Source organism: Balaenoptera musculus, chromosome 4, assembly GCF_009873245.2.
Source record: "Balaenoptera musculus isolate JJ_BM4_2016_0621 chromosome 4, mBalMus1.pri.v3, whole genome shotgun sequence".
Taxonomy (NCBI): domain Eukaryota; kingdom Metazoa; phylum Chordata; class Mammalia; order Artiodactyla; family Balaenopteridae; genus Balaenoptera; species Balaenoptera musculus.
In genome coordinates, this window is record NC_045788.1 from 22,860,850 (window position 1) to 22,882,192 (window position 21,343).

At 37.6% G+C, this 21,343-nt stretch overlaps 1 protein-coding gene across 10 annotated transcripts in view; it reads right to left on the reverse strand.

Moving 5' to 3' along the window:
* The window catches only part of TFDP2 (transcription factor Dp-2), a 174,309-nt gene that overhangs the window by 64,250 nt on the left and 88,716 nt on the right, over positions 1-21,343 (reverse strand). The window contains exon 1 of one of the 10 annotated variants that reach the window (XM_036849901.1): positions 3,216-3,260. The exons of 6 other annotated variants lie outside the window; for them this stretch is intronic. The gene's annotated coding sequence lies outside the window, so the exon portion shown is untranslated. Of the gene's footprint in view, positions 1-3,215; positions 3,261-21,343 lie in introns of those variants that run through there. 3 more of the 10 variants (XM_036849906.1, XM_036849905.1, XM_036849904.1) reach the window with 3 other exon arrangements.

Here is a 21,343-nt window from a genome sequence, read left to right on the forward strand (position 1 = left end):
CAGAAAAATGTAGGTGTCCAGCAAATCTTCCCTCTGACTTCCACACCAGAAATGAGAGATTTCTAGGTCACCATCAATAGTTTCTAACTGCATAAAAATATGTAAGGCAGAGAGAATGTCTACATCAGTCACTCTCTGGGTATTCTGAATTGGAGAAAAATGAATAGGGAAGGCTCAGACTGCCTCAGACATCAGTTTTTGCTAAAGAGTTCACATATAAGGCAGGAACCACAGGCACTTCACTCTAGAAGTCTTCTTTCAGCCAGTACATTGTTCTTAAACTGAAGGGTTAACAGCCTCAATTACTTCTGCACTGTTGTTGCTGATGCTGTAACGTACTGTCATGCCTACATTTATGATCATTAAGTGACACTTTTTTAATATAAATTTATTTATTTTTACTTTTGGCTGCGTTGGGTCTTTGTTGCAGTACGTGGGCTTCTCACTGCGGTGGCTTCTCTTGTTGTGGAGCATGGGCTCTAGGCGCGTGGGCTTCAGTAGTTGCGGCTCACGGGCTCTAGAATGCAGGCTCAGTAGTTGTGGCTCACGGGCTTAGTTGCTCCGCGGCATGTGGGATCCTCCCGGACCAGGGCTCGAACCCGTGTCCCCCTGCATTGGCAGGCAGATTCTTAACCGCTGTGCCACCGAGGAAGCCGCTGACACACATTTTTGATAACTGCAATCTATGATGCTGTCAAAGTTATGTACCACATGTGAGGTCACCAACTTTTTTTTAGGGCTGTTTATTCCATCAAAACTATACATTCTTTGGTCAAAATTATAAAAGTTCTTACTCTAATCAAACCTATAACTTGGTAAATCCATTTTAAACTCCATGTAAGTTGGTTATCTTAGAAAAAAATTCAACTGCTCCATATTGCTATTCCTTAAAAAAGCAAAATGTACATAGATCGATTTTAAACTCAATCTTAATTCAAACAATGATCTGAAAAGTTTTGAAATCTCTAAATTCTATTGTCATTATTTGAAGCAAAGAAAATCTTCAGGGAAGCCCACAGGTCCTAGCTCAGAGCAAGAGACATTTTTAATAACCTCCTTGAATCTTGCTATCTTTCCCAGTCCTTTCCTTAGACCAACTAAACATTTAGAAAATCGTTTAACATTTGCTCAATATGCAAATTTTGAACTACGGTTCAAAGAATTTTTTGGCTATTATATGCTATTACTAACTTTACAGTGTAGGGTAGGGCAAAATTTTAGTAAGTGCCTAATATGTGAAGATCTGGCGCTCAGCACTGGTTTTCTAAGAGCTAACTTTAAGAAATACATAAAGTTGTAATGTATATAAACACAGTATATGGGAGCATAGAACTTCTCTACGTGTTACTTGTAAAAGGACAGATTTTTACTTTACTCATTATGAACTCCAGGAATTAAAAAAACTATTTTTTGACTGCTTTCATTACATGCATATCGCGTCCAAGCTCTTCCTTCTTATTCTTTTCAGCAGATAAACATTTCCCTCTTTCCATTAGCTTACTCTAACCTCACTATCTTTTTTTTAAAGAGGGCAACTGCAACACATCATTTCAATTAAACTCAAAATATTTCTCCCACATTTCTTATTCAAAGATCTTTAGAAATAAGTCTGTCTCATGGCTTCACACTGAAGATAAAACAGTCTCTCACTAAATGCAAATGATGTTTCATACTGCAATTTGATTTTGAGCCTTAATACCTATTGTGTAATTACAAACTTTTGCCACCTAAGTATTCCTTATATATTTTATAATGGCTTCGTTTTTTTCCCTAATATTCTTTATGACTTAATAATCATTTTCTCCATCACTTAAAGGCACTAAAATTAGCTTTCTCACATTTCCACTAATTACACATAAAATTTTTAAGATTAAGAAAAGCCTCTTCAAAAAGTATGTTACTCAGAATATGTTACTCTATACTGTTTCTCAAATCCTGAATGTAAAAGAATAAATTTGAAATGACTAAGTTTTCTTTATTCACTGATTAAGTCAGATTTATGGCCGCCCCTCCCGTTTCCAGCTACTGTGAATTTTGAATGAAACAACCTCAATTGTAACAGAAGAAACATCTGTTGCTTTTTCTCTTCATCAGGGCTTTCCCAACTGAAAGGAAGCCTCTCTGCCAGACCTCCTCTCCCACTCTCCCTCCCCCCGACACTAAGTTCCTTCAAACTTTTTTTAAAAGTAAATGTATGATTGAAAATTGTACCGTGTCCATTTAAAATGTCATAGTTTATCTAGAGATATTCACTTTACTACAGTTCAAATAATGAGTAAATATTACATACATCACGAAACCAGAGATCTGACTGGGAGACTATTAATTATAACTACAATGCAGGCTTCAAGAGTATACTTGAAGTGATCAGCTCAAGTTGTCACACATTCCAGGCTCACGCAGTTATTGTTTATGGTAAAGATTTTCTTCACAGGATCCAGATTCATATAGGATCTTGCACGCTATATTTTCTTTGCCTATCCAACGCGAACATAATGGCAGTCACTACCCCAAGAGGCAGACACCAAATGGTGCCACCCAAACTCTCACACTGTGCCTCATAATAAACCATAAAGCAGTGGAATGCACCGGCCCCTTTATGAGCAAACAATGCCTGAGCTTCATTAGAATACAGCTGACATTTTCAAAGCACAAATACTTTTAAGAAAAATGTACTAGGAGAAAAGGAGAATGAAACAGCTATAAAAGCTGAAACGTTTTTGTAAGTGTCAGGTTTATTTCAAAGATCCTGAGGAAGCATATTTTGCTGTTGACAATTTCAAAGTTTTAGTAAATGGAAAAAAAAAATGTAGAGTTAGAGGCAAAGCTTATTTTATTAACTACTGGAAAGAAATGAAAGTAAAAACTCACATCTGAATTGCACTCACAAGTAAGAACCACGAAGTACCTTTAATATTATTCATTTCTTTAACTGCTTCTTTAGTTCTTGCACGGAGAAAATGGAGCTCCAGAATTATCTTTATATTTCAATTGATTTATATAAGTAACTGAGTGATAAACTAAGCTTACTCTACCCCTCCCCCCCCACCCCAACCCCCATACCCTGTAGTTTTCCTGTCTGCAACAAGCAAGGACGTCTTGAATTCAGCGTGCTCCTGGCTATTTATCAATTTAACACTGCTGCTGTTGAAAGAATATAAAATAAACCCTGTAAAAACGCACCCAGCAGTAAGAAACAAAATGATCTCTCTTACCTGGTCTAAAGAAGCATGCCTCTCACTGCAGTACCAACAACACTCTACAGTCTTTGTTACCATTCAGTGGAAACTTGAGACTGTGTCAGACATGAGCAATCGAGCTCAGAAACACTCAATTTAAAATACTTCTCAGTAAAACTAAAAAGATGCTCAAGAAAATAGTTTCGTTACTGGCTTTTAAAAGACATATGAATACTGTCTAATGCAACAAAGACACTTAAAAACGAACAAAGTACAGGTCTTACTGTTTTAGAAATAGGCTTAAAATAGAAGTGGTGAAACAATACAATGCCTAACTCCACCCTAACATTTTTCTAAAAATAACTTGAATTTTAACTGGCTAAAAACCAAGATGGAACTTACTCATGAAACCTGCATATTTCGAATTATACATGTCAGGGTATTTGCGGGCTCCGAAGCAGTCACAAAGCAGGAGACCTTAGTGCATCTTGAAAGCAGAGCAAAAGCACCATGAGTTTCAGGGGGGGGAAAAAAAAAAAAAGGAGGAGAAACTCTTGAAAAACTAGTCAGGCTTTTCAACCTGTAATAACTGTCCAGCTCCTCTGGGAGGAAAAAAAAAAGTCCTGGTTCTGCCCCCTGAGATAGGAGGCTATGCTTCAATGCCAAAATGAATGACAGGCCCATTTCTGATATCAACAAAGAACAGCTTAGTGGTGCTCGAATTTTTTTCACTTTCCCACACAGTCAGAAGTTCTAACTTTTTCAGGTTAGTACCTTTGTATCTAGGGTTAAGTACCTTTCTCCATTTTCTCGAGAGAACCCAATTATGTTGTCCTAGTTTTTTAAATGATTAATTAAAAATACATACCTAATTATCTTACTCGGTTTTTCCTAGGCAGGAAGCTGAACAAAAGACGACCTCTTAAATTCCTTTCCAAATCTAACCTTTGCAATATCAGATTACCATATGACTAATTATTAATATTAATAAGCTGTTCCTGCATCCTGACAATGGGCACCAAGAGAAACAAAAAGTAGGTAACAAACATAAAAATAAGGTAAAGGAGACTATAAAATTTTCAACCAGCTCGGTGTAAAGATCATTTATTAAAGTACATGTCTCTGATTATACAAATTCAAAACAATAAACGCTTCAATCAACAGACATATGAGCCAAGCACTATTTTGGGCTCTGTGGATACAGCAGTGAACACAAGAGACAAAAGCCAAATGAAAATCCCTGTCTTCAGTGGTTTATATCTCAGTTCCCTGAAAGTGTAGCTCTCTTGGATGAATAAGGTACCTTTCCTCCTTTGATTAGGTACCACCTAATCTGAAATATTCCTCTCTGAAAGTATGTCTTGACAACAGCTCCAGCAGGGCAAGGATCTTGCACTTGGTTTAGTGCTGTATCCCCAGTGGCTAAAACAGAGCCTGTTAGACACCCCAATAAACATATACTGAATGAAACAGATCAAACAGAGCTTTTTCTTAGTCAAGTTTTTCTTTGTAAACAGACTATGTACCACACATTACACTTATATACACACAGAGATATGTCAAAAATAATATAGCATAGGGTATAAATTAAATTGAGCTGCAAGTACATATTAGCTTAAAATTGAAAATACAACCTCTATGGCTCTGTATCTTTTCAGATTCTAAAATCTGTTCAATATCAAATATGAGGTCACTATAATATTTGAGTAAAGGAAACAGTTAAAATTCTATACACTAAGGTTTTGTGGACTATCAGTTTTCAGAGGAGTTTTGAATAAAAAAAGAAGAAGCTTGAAAATTACCCAGCATCCAATCAGTTTTGTGTATTAAAATCTAACATGGTTACATGTGTTTATATACCCACATTTGGAAATAATTTTAATCTCCCTATCCTGCTTCTCACCATTCTTGATCGCCTTACCAGAAACCACACAGAGTAAATAAGCACATACCTCTAACCTGTGAGGTTAGCCAGAAGTGATCGCCCATGTCACCCAAGGCCAGGATATTCAGGGGCTAGATATTGTCATACCTACTCTGCTACAGTCTTAAAAGGAAATTAAACTTTCTAATACTCAGGTACACTGATCCTACTACTTCTAGTAGTAGGAAGTAGGCAGAGCATCCCCTCCCCCGCCCCCAGGGCTGGACAGTGATTTACATGTTCAAATATTCTACCTGGAATGTTAGTATATATTCTAACAATAAATTAACAGTAAGCCAAGGTCAGGAAGACATTGTGATGACTGAGGTCAAGTAATGAATAAAATAACATGGGCCCAAAGTAGGATTCCATTGGTCCTGCAGGAGCAATGTTTTTTCTCCTTAACCATCATTCATCTTTCCTTCAACAAATACTTATTGAGCACCTATTATGTATCAGGCACTGAGCTAGGCAGCAAATTGACCTGCTCCTTATTGTCTGCTCCAGAGGTCTGACCTTAAGCCTTTCTCTACCATATTTCCTTGTCCCTGTTTCCCTTCCTTGCCAGTGCCCCCTTTCAACTCCCAAATTCTTCTTTCACACTGCTCTTCAATCTACTCCCAAGCCTTTCTCAGCAGGCAGCTTGATTACTACCTTCTGTATGCCTTCATGAGTGTATGACACATTGTTGGGAAGTTCATGAGTCTTCCCACTGGCATAATAAAATGCATCTTGTGTAGGTTCTCGCAAACAATTTCTCCTTAATCTTAGATAGAAAATCTACTTAAGGGAATTCCCTGGCAGTCCAGTGGTTAAGATCCTGCACTTCCACTGCAGGGGGCCTGGGTTCGATCCCCAGTCAGGGAACTAAGATCTTGCAAGCCGCACAGAGTTGCCAAAAAAAGAAAGAAAGAAAATCTACTTAAGCATTATATTATTTACAATTACTGATTATCTAGCAAACACCAAAGGGGACAAGCCATTCTCTTCCCCAAGTTTATAAGTTAACTTATTTGGACTAGGGTTTGCTATGTCTTTTGGCCATCTGACCAAAGATTAACCATATTTTACAGATACACTTGTGATTCTATAGGCAGAAATTACACTATGATAGCACAATAATAGTTTTTACTTGCTCCATGCCTGCTAAATATAACTATCTACCAGATCCATATCATGAGGGACATACTTATTCACATTTTCAAGTAAAATGTCTAATCTCCCTGATGAGGGCTATGCCTAAAGCAAAGAGTTCCTGCTACCACTCGCACGGGTAAGTGTCAGTTTCTTAAAAATATCATATAGTATTTTTTTATGCACTCTCATGTTTATTGCAGCATTATTCACAATAGCTAAGACATGGAAGTAATCTAAATCTAAACTTCCAGCTATAAGATGAATAAGTTCTGGGAATCTAATGTATAGCATAGTGACTGTAGTGAACTTCACCTTTGCACCTCCTCTTCCTCTTTCTACCTTTGAAATGTAGACATCTTTCAAGGTTCTGCCCTTGATGCTCCCTTCTCCAAGATTTATATTTCCTCTTTGGAGGACATTACCCATTTCTATGGCTTTATCACCTCTATGTAGACGACTACAAAAATGTATACTTCTAGTCTTGGGCTTCTCTGCTCTAAACTCTTATTTGCAATGGCCTATTGGACATCTCTGTCTGCAAGTCCCACGACGTCAACGCAACTTCTGCAGGACTGAGCTCCGCGTCTCCTGTCCCAAAGCAGCTCACCCTCCGACATTCCCCATCCTTGTTACAGGCATCACCACCCTGAAAAGAAAGTGATTTTCTATTCTTGCCTCTTCCTCACCATCCAAATGACCACGTTGTTTCCAGTTGTTGTGTTTTTTTCCTAAAACACACATCATTTCCCTGATTTAAAAAACAAAACAAAAGAAATAAGAAATACACCTTTTGATGACCTCCTGATGGCTAGAGCTGCGCTATCAACAGTGGTAGCCTTAGCCACATACGGCTATTTAAATTTAAACGGATTAAATTTAAATAAAATTAAAAATTCAGTTCCCAGTTGCACTAGACACACGTTAAGTCCTCAACATCTGGCTAACAGCTTGCAGATCCAGAACATTTCCACCATCACAGAAAGTTCTATTAAACATCTCTGGTCTAGACAATAATAGCAAACGACCTAAGACTGCTGTCTAAATTTTCCTCAATCTGGCCCCTTTCTAAACTTAACTTCTACCAAAATCCCTTTGCGTGCTTTAGTCACAGCTGAATTAGCGGAGCCAAATGAATCAAGGCGAAGGCTTTCCAGGATGAGGGAGGCATTTGCCAGTACCTCAGAGAAGGATCTGTGGAAAGGGAAGAAACCAAAGGCGCTAGAGAGGACAGACATAGTTCACTAAAGCCCTCACAAGTTATGAAGGGACGGAACTTTAGACCTAAGGTTTTCAGCCCTAGAGAAAGAATATGTTACAATCGAGACAGCATGAGCGTTGGAGTCACAACACTTCACCCAAATTCAGGTATTAGTTGAGTTATAAGGTAAAGAAACTCAACTCACACTAGTCTGACTTGAAAAGAAATTAGTCGGCTCAACTGGCTAGCTCACCGAATGCAAGAAAAGGTTAGAGAACCAAACTAGGAGGGTCAGGGGGCAGCAGGGTCTCAGGAACTCTCCGGCTGCTAGGACTGGGTCTGTCTGACTCCTTTCTTTTACCTCTGATTTTTCTCTCACGCCAGCATCGTTCTCTTTCACTACAGATCAGTATTCTTCAGCTGGTGGGAAACATGGTCATTGACGTGTCACTAGTTTTATATCTTACAGATTCCACTAACCCTCTCTCAGCCTGGGCCTTAACATAACAGGAAGACATTCACTGGCTGAATTTGGGTCAGGCGCTCGTCCTGGCCAGTGAAATGCTGTCAAAGCAATGATGTGCTGGGGAACAATCACCTGTGGCCAGAAGGACATAATCACGAAAATGGAGTAGCTAGGTAGATGCGGAAGAGATCTGTGGAGGGGTTTCCAGGCATCTCACAGATGCCACTAAAATCTCTAGTGAATCATTTAAATATAAGAGAGTAAACGATTTGCCACTAATCTAGTAAAAGGTAAGGTCAAGATTTCGCTCTAGGTTTTCTGACTCTGATGTCTGTACTCTTTTCATTAGAATATTCCTAAATCATCAAAGGGTTGGGGGTGAGGGTGGAGGGTGGGGTTGGAGGGTAGGTGAGGGTATGTTATCCACTTACCTCTTTAAGGCCACACTGTTCACTTTGCAACAGACTCTTCCCTAAGCGGCAAGAACTTTAGCTTTCAGACTTCCTTCCCTTTTCAGAAACTTTAATTTTTCCCTCTTCACTGAGTTCATCTTAACGTTTAAGATGCAGAGATCGTTCCTTTCTAACTGCTGCCCAACTGAAAACATCCTCCTTGCCGTCTGACCGAATTTTTTTAAAGTGTGATATCCATAGCTGCCCTCTCACCTTTTTACAAACTATTAATTATATTTCAATTCTTAAAAAAGGCACCAAGTGCCTCCTACATGATACCTACTGTGCTAGGCACTAGGGATATAAAAATAAAGGGCATAGTCCTTAGCCTCAAAGAAACAACCCAATTTGGCTTCTCTGCAAGTGCCCAAATGAAACTGTACTGTGTAGAGCAGACAAGGAGCTCTACTTGGTAAATCAATGTACACTTACGCTCCATAACCTTGCGAATTGGACCTTGCTGACCTCACAAATCTCACGTTCTTAATACCATTCAAATTATCCTCTCTTGGCTTTTGTAAAGATTTTTGTAAAGACCATTTCTTCTCTGTTTCACTCCAACCTTCTAGGCTGGTTCCTTTTATTTTCTTCCCATTACTTGTATTCTAAATGGCTCAACCACGGCTCTCTGTTCTTACTATATTTTTGTTTTATTTTTATTTATTTATTTTTTAAACATCTTTATTGAAGTATAATTGCTTCACAATGGTGTGTTAGTTTTCTGCTTTATAACAAAGTGAATCAGCTACACATACACACACGTTCCCATATCTCCTCCCTCCCGCATCTCCCTCTCTCCCACCCTCCCCATCCCACCCCCTATATTTTTGTTTTAGAAGGTGACTGGCCACAAAATTTATTATCCACACTGGGTTAACCATTGAGAGTTAAAGGCGGCACACTATTAATAATTATACTGGGACACAACTGAAGCGGTTTGGAAAAACTGGACCATACGTATTCCTGCTTAAAAACCTTCAGTGGTTCCCTTCTCCAAATCCTTCAGCATAGCAGACAAAAACCTATTTAGAACTAATTGTCTCTTACAGATTAAATGCACACCTTTTTTATGGCCTTCACTCAGTCCTCAGAGTACACTCAGACTACATTACATCCAGTGGAGAGTCTCACTTGATTTCTTCCCCATTCAACAGAAATCTCATTACTTCCCCCCTGTCAGTAGTACCCAGAAACTAAGAAGCCCAATTATTTAGATGAGAAAATGGAGGTTTACCACATCAAATAACTTGTATAAATGCTACAAAATGGTAGAACTATGATTCTAATCCAGTTCTTAATTTCTTAAAGTCCACACATTTAAAGTCTACGGATATTAATTAGAGATATAAATTCAATGAGTAGATGTAATCAAAAGGCTTACTAAAATCTAGTATTGTTCTTTGTGTCAAATATTAGTTCATTAATGCCAATTAAACTACTCCAGATGAGAAAAAGATAAAGAAAATCATTTCAGTTCCCCTGCCTAAAAATCTGATGGTTCCCTCATCAAATAAATCACACTACACCCTTAATGATCGGATCCCAAATTGCTTTTCAAGGTCTATTTCCCACAACTCCAGAGGCATGAATTACTTACCATTCCCTGAGCAGCCCATGACCTTACTGTTACACTCTCAATATTCTTCACCTGGTAAACTAGTATTCCTCCAAAACCATAAAATGTTTCCTCCTCAATTAAGATATTCCCCAATTCCCTAAAGCAGACCTGGTCTTATTTTAAGTTCCCATATTCCTATTCCCACATCATATTCCTTTGTAAGTTACATGTCTGTGAATTCCTCCACAACAGGTTTTTGGCTCTCCAGCCCTCCCATTCCATCCCTGTACCCTTCCTGTCTAAAAAACCATCTTGTACACAGTATATATTCAAACAATACCTATTAAACAAATAAATGAATAAGTGTCCTTTACTGATCAAATACCTTCAGTTGCTTCCCATCTGTTAAAAGAACTCCACTGACAGCAGAAGAAATTTTATCTGCTTTTGCCTGATTTCCAGGCTCTTAATGATTAGACCCAGATGAATTTTTATAACTAATAACTTTCCATTACTAATTACCATCAACTAGCTGTCCTCTCCATTAGTAATCCACAATTTTCTATAATGGTTTCCCAAACATGCCAGAGATATCGCTGCAGTTCTGTCCTAAAAACTCATGTTGGAAAGAGGATTCTGAGAAGATGCCAGAATAGGAAGCATCAGGAATCTGTCTCTTCACCTGGGCAACAATTGCGCTGGCACAATCTGTCTCATACAACTCTTTTGAAACTCTGGAGTCTAATGAAGTCCTGCAACTTCCAGAGGAAGGCTTGGATGGTAAATTTCAGCTAATTTTGGTCAATTTATAGCTGACGGTGTGGTAGTAGCTACCCCTCCCCCAACCCCAGCCATGTGGCTGGCAGCTGTACACTGTTCCTGGAGCAGTTTGCACGCAGCATGTGGGAGCCAGGGTGGGCAAAAAGGGCCCGGTCTCCAAATATCAGGCATGTGTGTCCTGGTTGGGGACTACGGCTCCTGCTCACAGAGGTGCAGACAAAGAAGCAGGCAGCACTGCTGTTGTACCTCCTCACATCGTTCCACCCACCCCCCGCCAGCCCCCCCTCCAGCTGAAGTGACTTCCAGGGGACTGAAAGGACTCTTGGCCTTCCCTCCCTCCTTCATACTTCTCTTTTTACCCTTTCCACAGCCAGACATTAAAGACTAGGACATTGCATATATGGGAAAATTAGAAAGTGACCACACACGCCCAGGGAAAGGCTCAGAAAAGACCTGAGCAGACCTTAAGTTTACACCTCAGGCTGATCCTTTGGCACAGTGACAGCCCACAACAATTTTTTTTTTTTTAATGAACAAAGCCAGTTAACAAACAACAGCAAACCTCGGGGACGAGGGAAATTCTGATTTCCAGAGTTACTACGTTATTAGATTTAAACACCCAGTTTTCAACAACGAAAAATCACAACAGGAAATTATGGTCAACTCAAGGGGAGAAAAGAAATCAGCAGAAACTGTCCCTGAAAAAGTCCTGATGGCAGATATATCAGACAAAGACTTTAAAACAACTGTCTTAAAGATGGCTGCACAACATTATGAATATATTCAGTACCCCTGAACTGCATACTTAATGACTCTACTACCCAAAGCAATCTACAGATTCAATGCAATCCCTATCAAACTACCACTGGCATTTTTCACAGAACTAGAACAAAAAATTTCACAATTTGTATGGAAACACAAAAGACCCCAAATAGCCAAAGCAATCTTGAGAACGAAAAATGGAGCTGGGGGAATCAGGCTCCCTGACTTCAGACTATATTATAAAGCTACAGTAATCAAGACAGTTTGGTACTGGCACAAAAACAGAAATATAGATCAATGGAACAGGATAGAAAGCCCAGAGATAAACCCACGCACGTATGGTCACCTTATCTTTGATAAAGGAGGCAAGCATATACAGTGGAGAAAAGACAGCCTCTTCAATAAGTGGTGCTGGGAAAATTGGACAGATACATGTAAAAGTATGAAATTAGAACACTCCCTGACACCATGCACAAAAATAAACTCCAAATGGATTAAAGACCTAAGTGTAAGGCCAGACACTATCAAACTCGTAGAGGAAAACATAGGCAGAACACTCTATGACATACATCACAGCAAGATTCTTTTTGACCCAGCTCCTAGAGAAATGGAAATAAGAACACAAATAAACAAATGGGACCTAATGAAACTTAAAAGCTTTTGCACAGCAAAGGAAACCATAAACAAGACCAAAAGACAACCATCAGAATGGGAGAAAATATTTGCAAATGAAGCAACTGACAAAGGATTAATCTCCAAGATTTACAAGCAGCTCATGCAGCTCAATAACAAAAAAATGAACAACCCAATCCAAAAATGGGCAGAAGACCTAAATAGACATTTCTCCAAAGAAGATATACAGATTGCCAACAGACACATGAAAGAATGCTCAACATCATTAATCATTAGAGAAATGCAAATCAAAACTACAATGAGATATCATCTCACACTGGTCAGAATGGCCATCATCAAAAAATCTAGAAACAATAAATGCTGGAGAGGGTGTGGAGGAAAGGCAACACTCTTGCACTGTTGGTGGGAATGTAAATTGATACAGCCACTATGGAGAACAGTATGGAGGTTCCTTAAAAAACTACAAATAGAACTACCATACGACCCAGCAATCCCACTACTGGGCATATACCCTGAGAAAACCATAGTTCAAAAAGAGTCATGTACCAAAATGTTCATTGCAGCTCTATTTACAATGGCCAGGACATGGAAGCAACCTAAGTGTCTATCATCGGATGAATGGATAAAGAAGATGTGGCACATATATACAATGGAATATTACTCAGCCATAAAAAGAAATGAAATGGAGGTATTTGTAATGAGGTGGATGGAGTTAGAGTCTGTCATACAGAGTGAAGTAAGTCAGAAAGAGAAAAACAAATACAGTATGCTAAAACATATATATGGAATCTAAGGAAAACAAAACAAAACAAAACAAGGCCATGAAGAACCTAGTGGCAAGACGGGAATAAAGACACAGACCTACTAGAGAATGGACTTGAGGATATGGGGAGGGGGAGGGGTGAGATGTGACAGGGTAAGAGAGTGTCATGGACATATATACACTACCAAATGTAAAATAGATAGCTAGTGGGAAGCAGCCGCATAGCACAGGGAGATCAGCTCGGTGCTCTGTGACCACCTAGAGGGGTGGGATGGGGAGGGTGGGAGGGAGGGAGATGCAAGAGGGAAGAGATATGGGAACATATGTATATGTATAACTGATTCACTGTTATAAAGCAGAAACTAACACACCATTGTAAAGCAATTATACTTCAATAAAGATGTTTAAATAAATAAATAAATAAAATAAAAGTTGTCACAAGACCTAAAAAAAAAAAGACTAAGGCTGTGAATTTTGTTACGTGTATTTTACAGCAATTTTAAAAATTGAAAGAAAAAAAAAACTCACATAGGAGTGGGGACAGAGGGTATATGGGAAACAGCTGTATCTTTTGCTCAATTTTGCTGTGAACCTAAAACTTTGCTAAAAATATATACAGAGTGTATTTAAAAAGTACACAACAGGACTTCCCTGGTGGCACAGTGGTTAAGAATCCACCTGCCAATGCAGGGGACACGGGTTCGAGCCCTGGTCCAGGAAGATCCCACATGCCGCAGAGCAACTAAGCCCGTGCGCCACAACTACTGAGCCTGCGCTCTAGAGCCCATGAGCCACAACTACTGAGCCCACATGCCAAAACTACTGAAGCCCATGCACCTAGAGCCCGTGTTCCACAACAAGAGAAGCCACTGCAATGAGAAGTCCACGCGTCGCAACAAAGAGTAGACCTCACTCGCCGCAACTAGAGAAAGCCCAGGCTTGGCAACGAAGACCCAATGCAGCCAATAAATAAATAAATAAATAAAAATCTTACTTCAGCCACTTACTAGCCACATGACTTGGGCACCTCATTTAACATTTTCAAGCCCCCGTTTCCTCATCTATAAAATGATACATTACAACTATCAATAAATGTTTTTTACTCCAATATAGATGTAAAAAAAAAAATCAGGATCATGAATGCCATTCTGACCAGAAGACTAAAAAGGAACAAGAGGATTATCACACCTCAATAAATATTCTCTAAAACACAATCATGACTGCATAATATTCCACTGTGTGGATGTATCATATTTTATTTCCTTATAAATGGATACTTCCACAGTTTCCATATTTTTGCCATAATAAACTATTACATAATAAGCACTCCGACACTCAAATCTTTTTCTTTTCTAATGACAAAATCCCAGAATGGTTTCCACTGGGTGAAAGAATATAAATTACTTTAAGGGGTTTGACAGGTATTACCAATTTTCTTGCAGAGTGCTTGTACTGATTCACACTCCTAATAGAAGTAGGTAAGAAGAAAAGAATAAATAGGATAACAAGAAGTGGATATGAAATGAAGATAATCAACTTTTCTTACCTTTGCCAACACAGGTCATAATCTTAAGAAAGTCTTTGTTAATTTGATAGAGGCATAAGATTTTGTTTTTAAATAGCTTTTTCATGATGTCCAAAATACTACACATGTACAATGCAGAAAAATTACAAAATGTATAAAAGCACATAGGAGAAATTAAAAATCGTCTATAATTCAAACACCCAGAAATAGTTATAATTAATGTCTTATATACATGTATCAAGTCCTTTTCTATGCTACATATTTTTCTTTTTCTAAAAAAGGAAGGGGGAATCATACTGTATATGCTGGTTTAACTTTTTGAACTTAATAAACTGCTAAGTTTATAATATCTATAGAATACCACCATACAAGAGTGTCACAATATACTCATTTATCACACTGCTTCCAATGTTTCACTCTTATCAACAATGCCATGGTAAACATTCTTTGTTAAAATCTTCCCACAGATCTTTCTTTAATTAGGATAAATCCACAAAAGAAAAAATGTTGAGTCAGAGGTTGCATATTTTTAAGATTTTTGATAGGTACTGAGCAAATTATCCTCCAAAGAGGTTGTATCACTCTATGAGTTCCCATAATTTCCTCTATTTCCCCAAAGTGAGTAGTAACAAAAAACTCACTTTGCTAATATGACTGGCAAACATTGGCTTTGTCATTTAAATTTGCATTTTGATTACTGGTTAATTGAATATAGATTCATATTTTTATTATCCATTTGCATTTCTTCTGTGAATTTCCCACTCTGCTGCCCTGTTTTTTCTTGTAATCCCAATATTTAATTTATATACTTGTATGACATTTAGCTATGGTGTTTACTAAGCCTCCTTTGGTCTCTGGCAGTTTCTCAGATCTGCCTTGTTTTTGAAGATCTTGACAGTTTTGAGGAGTACTGATCAGGCATTTTGTAGAAAGCCACTCAACCTAGGTTCTTCGGAATTTGTTTTTTTCCCCTCATTGTTAGGCTGGGGTTATGGGTTATTGGGAGGAAGATCTCTTCACATCACATGGAGGACACATGCTATCAGAATGACTTATGACTACTAACGTTAACTTTGAGGATCACCTGGACAAGCTGGTGTTTCTAGGCTTCCCCACGGTAAAGTTACTCCCCTCCTCCTCCCCATATAGACACAAGTCACTCTTTGGAAGCACTGCAATAAATGTAGCCCACACTCAAGGACAGGTTGGAGGGTTAAAGCTCTACCTCCTTGAGCGGGGAGTTAACTACATAAATTTTTTGGAATTCTGTACGGGAGACTTTTCTCTCCCACTTAATTATTCAGTCACTTATTCATATGACTATGTACTTGTTTATTTTTATTTTATACTTTAGGTTAAAATCCAACATTACATCATTTATTTTGTTGCTCAAACTGCTCCAGTTTTGGCCACTGGGATCTTTTTCAGGTTGGCTCCTGTGTTGCTTTGGCATGTTCCACTTTTTTCTTTTTTTTTTTTTTTTAATATTTCCTTACTTTCTGGTACCATGTTCATTTTGTATATTTCCTGTGCAAACATAGATTAGCTATTTTTCCAAGGAGTCCTGGATGCTTTTATTGGAGAACGCTATTAGAAACCAAGATCTGGGTGGTGAGTGACATCACTGGCTTATAAAAACTCTAAAAATATTTGATTGAAATGGCATTATATAACTGTTATTTGCTTTGGAAGGAATTGTCAACTTTAAAATACTTATTTTTCTCTGCTAGGAATATGGAATAACTTCCATTTATTGAGTTGTTAAAAGACAAGACTTGCCTTGTGCTAAGGTGTTTCTTAGCATAATAAAACAATTGCTTTTCTGTACATCACAGCAATGATAGTAATTTAAATACCACTAGTAGTTCCTCCATCTGCTAATGCAAATCTTCCAGACCTTACAAAGTCTCCAACAGCCCACGGGATTTCTGTGAGCCTTCAGAGGAGCAAGCCTCAGCCTTGGCTGCACATTAGAATCACCTGGGAAACTTAAAAATCTCATGTCTAGTCACATCTCAAACCAATTCCACTGGAACCTCTGAGGGTGGGAAGTACTGTTCTAAAGGTCTCTGGTGATTACAATGTGCATCTTAGCTAGAGAAACACCACCTTAGTCTGCTTCATGGCGTCAATGAAAGCTCATTACCAGTGAGTATTGCTGAGCAATGCTGCCTGCAGTAGACACAGATCACCTCCCCCTTCCTCTGCAGAAACCCTGGGCATCCATAAAATGCCTAAGCTTCAAGTTTTGCCTTTTTTGAAATAAGGAAGAATATTTTGCTCCCTTACTAGACTGCCGTATAAGAGATACACATAAGCAGCACTGCTTGTGCCTTAAGATGATTCTTGTTTAATTATGTTTTAAAAGATAACTGTTTTGTTGTCTTCATAAAAACCATACCCACCCTATTCTCATAGGATTCACACATGAGTTGAATAGGCCTGGCCATAAGACAAAACTTAGTAATTACCACCATGCAATATTCAGAATCATTTCCCTTTTCCAAAGACCAAGATTTTTCTTAAAGGTTCAACCTCTTTTTCCCTCTGAGATATAATGAACATAATCATGGCAACATCAAAACCCACATCCAGCTCAACTCCTGAATGACTGACTCAATCCCACAGACAATTGCCCTAACAGGAGTAGAAGTGTGCCCATTTCCATGTATAAATGCTACTTATTTCAAGCTCTACTGTGCTTCTGTACAAGGCATCTGGCATTAAATTAAAATTGTAAAACACACACAAAAGGCAAAAAAAACCCACTGCAAGATATATAGCAGCCAATAGAAACAGACTCATATATGACCTGGATGTTGAAAATATCAGACAGGGGCTTTAAAATAACTATTTACACTTTCTCATTATTAGACTGGAAGAAAACTTTTTCCTATCTTTAGTCATCACTTGAAAAGATAATTGAAAGTCTAAACCAGAACACTAATAACGTATTACAGGGCTTATAACTACGTAAAAATAAAACGTATGCTAACAATAGCACAAAAGAGGAGAGAGGAAATGGAAGTATACAAGGTATGGTATAAATTCTTTGAAAGCAGACTGTAATAACTTAAAGATGTACACCCTAGGGCAAACCACATTAACAAACCGAAGAACAAAAATCATATGATCATCTCAATAGATGCAGAAAAAGCTTTTGACAAAACTCAACATCCATTCATGATAAAAACTCTCATCAAAGTGGGTCTGGAGGGAACATATCTCAACATAATAAAGGCCATTTCTGACAAACCCACAGCTAAAATCATACTCAAAGGTGAAAAGCTGAAAGCCTTTCCTCTAAGATCAAGAACAAGACAAGGATGCCCACTCTCACCACTTTTATTTAACATAGTATTGGAAGTCCTAGTCAGAGCAATCAGACAAGAAAAAATAAAATAAATAAAAGGAAGCTAAATTAGAAAGGAAGAAGTAAAACTGTCAGTTTGCAGATGTCATGACACTATACATAGAAAACTCTAAGGTTGCCACTAAACAACTTTGAACTCATCAGTGAATTTGGTAAAGTGGCGGGATACAAAATTAATATACAGAAATCTGTTGCATTTACACACACTAACAATGAACTATCAGAAGAGGAGAAATTAAGTGAAAAAAATCCCATTTACCATTGCATCAAAGAGAATAAAATACCTAGGAATAAACTTAACTAAGAAGGCAAAAGAACTGTACTCGGAAAACTACAAGACACTGATGAAAGAAACTGAAGACAATACAAACAGATGGAGAGATCACTTTGTTCACTGATTGGAAGAATTAATATTGTCAAAATAAACATACTACCCAAGGCAATCTACAGATTCAATGCAATCCCTATTAAAATACCCATGGCATTTTACACAAACTAGAATACTCCTAAAAGACCCCAAATAACCAAAGCAATTTTGAAAAAGAACAGAGCTGAAGTTATCATGCTCCTTGACTTCAGACTATACTACAAAGCTACAGTAAGCAAACCAGTATGGTACTGACACAAAAACAGACTCATAGATCAATGGAACAGAATAGAGAGCCCAGAAATAAACTCACATACTTATGGTCAATTAATCTATAACAAAGGAGGCAAGAATGTACAATGGGGAAAAAAAGACAATCTCTTCAGCAAGTGGTGCTGGGAAAACTGGACAGCTACATGTAAAAGAATGAAATTAGAACATTTTCTCACACTGTATACAAATATAAGACCTGAAACCATGAAACTCCTAGAAGAAAACATAGGCAGAACACTCTGTGTCATAAATTGTAGTAATATTTTTTGGATCTGTCTCCTAAGCAAATGAAACAAAGTAAAAATAAACAAATGGGACCTAATTAAACTTAAAAGCTTTTGCACAGCAAAGGAAATTTTAAAAAATAAAACAAACAAATGATTATAACAAAACAGAATAAAACAAAAACTTAAAAACAGGTATAACAAATAAGTAAAAATAGAATGTAAATTAAATGGAATCACAAAAAAAATTCAATTTATCCAAAATAGATCAAGAAAAAGAAAGAAACAGAACAGGAAACAGATGGGATATAGAGAAAAAAACTAGCAATATGGCAGATTTAAATTCAATCGTATCAATTATTATATTAAATATAAATTATCTAGAGACCCTAATTAAATCCAGAGATTCCCAGAACAAAGAATGTTACCAGGGATAAAGACAGGTATTACATAATGATAAAAGAAAACAGCACAAACAAATGAACAAAATAACATATAACAATCCTAAATGTGCATGTGCCCAAAACCAGAGTTTCAAAATATATGCAGGAAAAACTGACAGAACTCACAGAATAGAAAAATCAACATCATGATTGGAGACCAACATTTCTCTCTTAGTAATTAACAGAATAAGCAGACAGATAGAAAGGATACAGAAAGTCTGATCAACACTTAGCAATCAACTTGACATCATTGATATTTATAGAACACTCCACTCAGCATCAGCAAAATCCACATTCTTTTCAGTGCACTTGGAACATTTACTAAGCTAGACCATGCAAGAGATTGTGAAGCAAACTTCAAAACTGCAAAACAATTCAAATAATCTCCAAAGGATGTCCTCTGACAGCAACAGAATTGAACTAGAAATCAGTAACAGAAAAGATCTCTGGAAAAAAATCTCCAAACATTTAGAAACTGAACAACACATTTTCAAATCCATTGACAGATACAAACTATCAGAGCTCCCTCGAGGAAAAACAGACAACCTGAATAGCCCTATACCTATTACAGAAATTGAACTTCCAGTTTAAAACCTCTTCGCGAAGAAAACGTCAGGCCTACATGGCTACGTACAAACTCTTCCAGAAAACAGAACAGTAGAAAACACTTCCCAGCTCATTTAGTAAGGCCAGCACAACGCTGATACCAAAACTAAACAAAGAAATAATAAGAAAATTCCAAGCCAATATCCTTCAAGAACCTTAACAAGTCTTAGAAAGGAATGAAATTCTGAGACATGCTACAACATTCATGAACGTTGAAAACAATATGCTAAGTGCAATAAGCCAGATACAAAAGGACAAATAATGTATGTTTGCACTTATATAAAGTACCTAGAATCATCAAATTCAGAGACAGAAATTAGAACAATGGTTACCAGTGGCTAGTGGAAGGGGAATAGGGAATTATTATTTAATGTGTAGAGTTTCATTTTGAGATGATGAAAAAGTTCTAGAGATGATGGTGGTGATGGCTGCACAACACTATGACTGTACTTAAAGCCACCAAACTATACCTTGAAACTGGTTAAAACAGTAAATTTTGGGCTTCCCTGGTGGCACAGTGGTTGAGAATCTGCCTGCCAATGCAGGGGACACGGGTTCGAGCCCTGGACCGGGAAGATTCCACATGCCACAGAGCAACTAGGCCCGTGAGCCACATCTACTGAGCCTGTGCTCCGCAACGCGAGAGGCCGCGACAGTGAGAGGCCAGTGCACAGCAATGAAGAGTGGCTCCCGCTCACCACAACTAGAGAAAGCCCTCGCACAGAAACGAAGACCCAACACAGCCAAAAATAAATAAATAAAATTAAAAAAAAAAAAAAAGTATATGTTATGTTATGTATATTTTACCACCATAAAAAATCCTTAACGGAACTTCCCTGGCAGTCCAGTGGTTAAGACTCTGCACTTCCACTGCAGGGGGGCACGGGTTCAATCCCTGGTCAAGGAACTAAGATCCCACATGCCGTGTGGCACGGCCAAAAAATTTTTTAAAATAATTTTTAAAAAGTACCCAAAAAAAATCCTTAACAAAATGTTAGCAAACTTAATCCAGCAATAGATAAAAAAGGCTAATACATTACAAGCAAGTGGTATCTATCCAAAGAATGCTGGTTGACATAGATAATGCAAAAGAATCTAGAAAAAAGCTATCAAAAGTAATAAATTTTAATAAACTAATGAGTTTATAGCAAGGTAGCAGGCCCCAAGTATACAATATACAAAAAACACCAAAAAATGGTAAACTTTACTGCACACAGATCATACCTCAATAAATCTGACTTTAAAAAACAAAACAACAGAAAACCAAATAAATAATAGTGGTACCAGTGAATCTCCTTATCTTGTTCCTATCTTAATTGAGAATGTCTGTTTCTAATGGAAATGTATTAAATATAGTATGTTTCTAATGGAAATGTATTAAATATAGTATTGACTAATAATGATAGACATTTTAAAAATATATTTTTAAATATCTTTAATCCCTAGTTCATAAGGATTTTTTTAAAAAAGTGGCCAAATCTTTTAAAATGTAGCCTGAAAAGTATTACAGACAAAAGTATGGTTCCTCTTTAATCTACCTATGGAAACATATTATTGGTAATTTCTTAATATTAAACCAACCATCCTTACTTTCTTGAAGCAAATTCTGGTTCATGGCATATAGTTCTCCTAATATAGTGTTAATCTTATGTGCTAATACTTAGGTTTTTTGCTTCTATA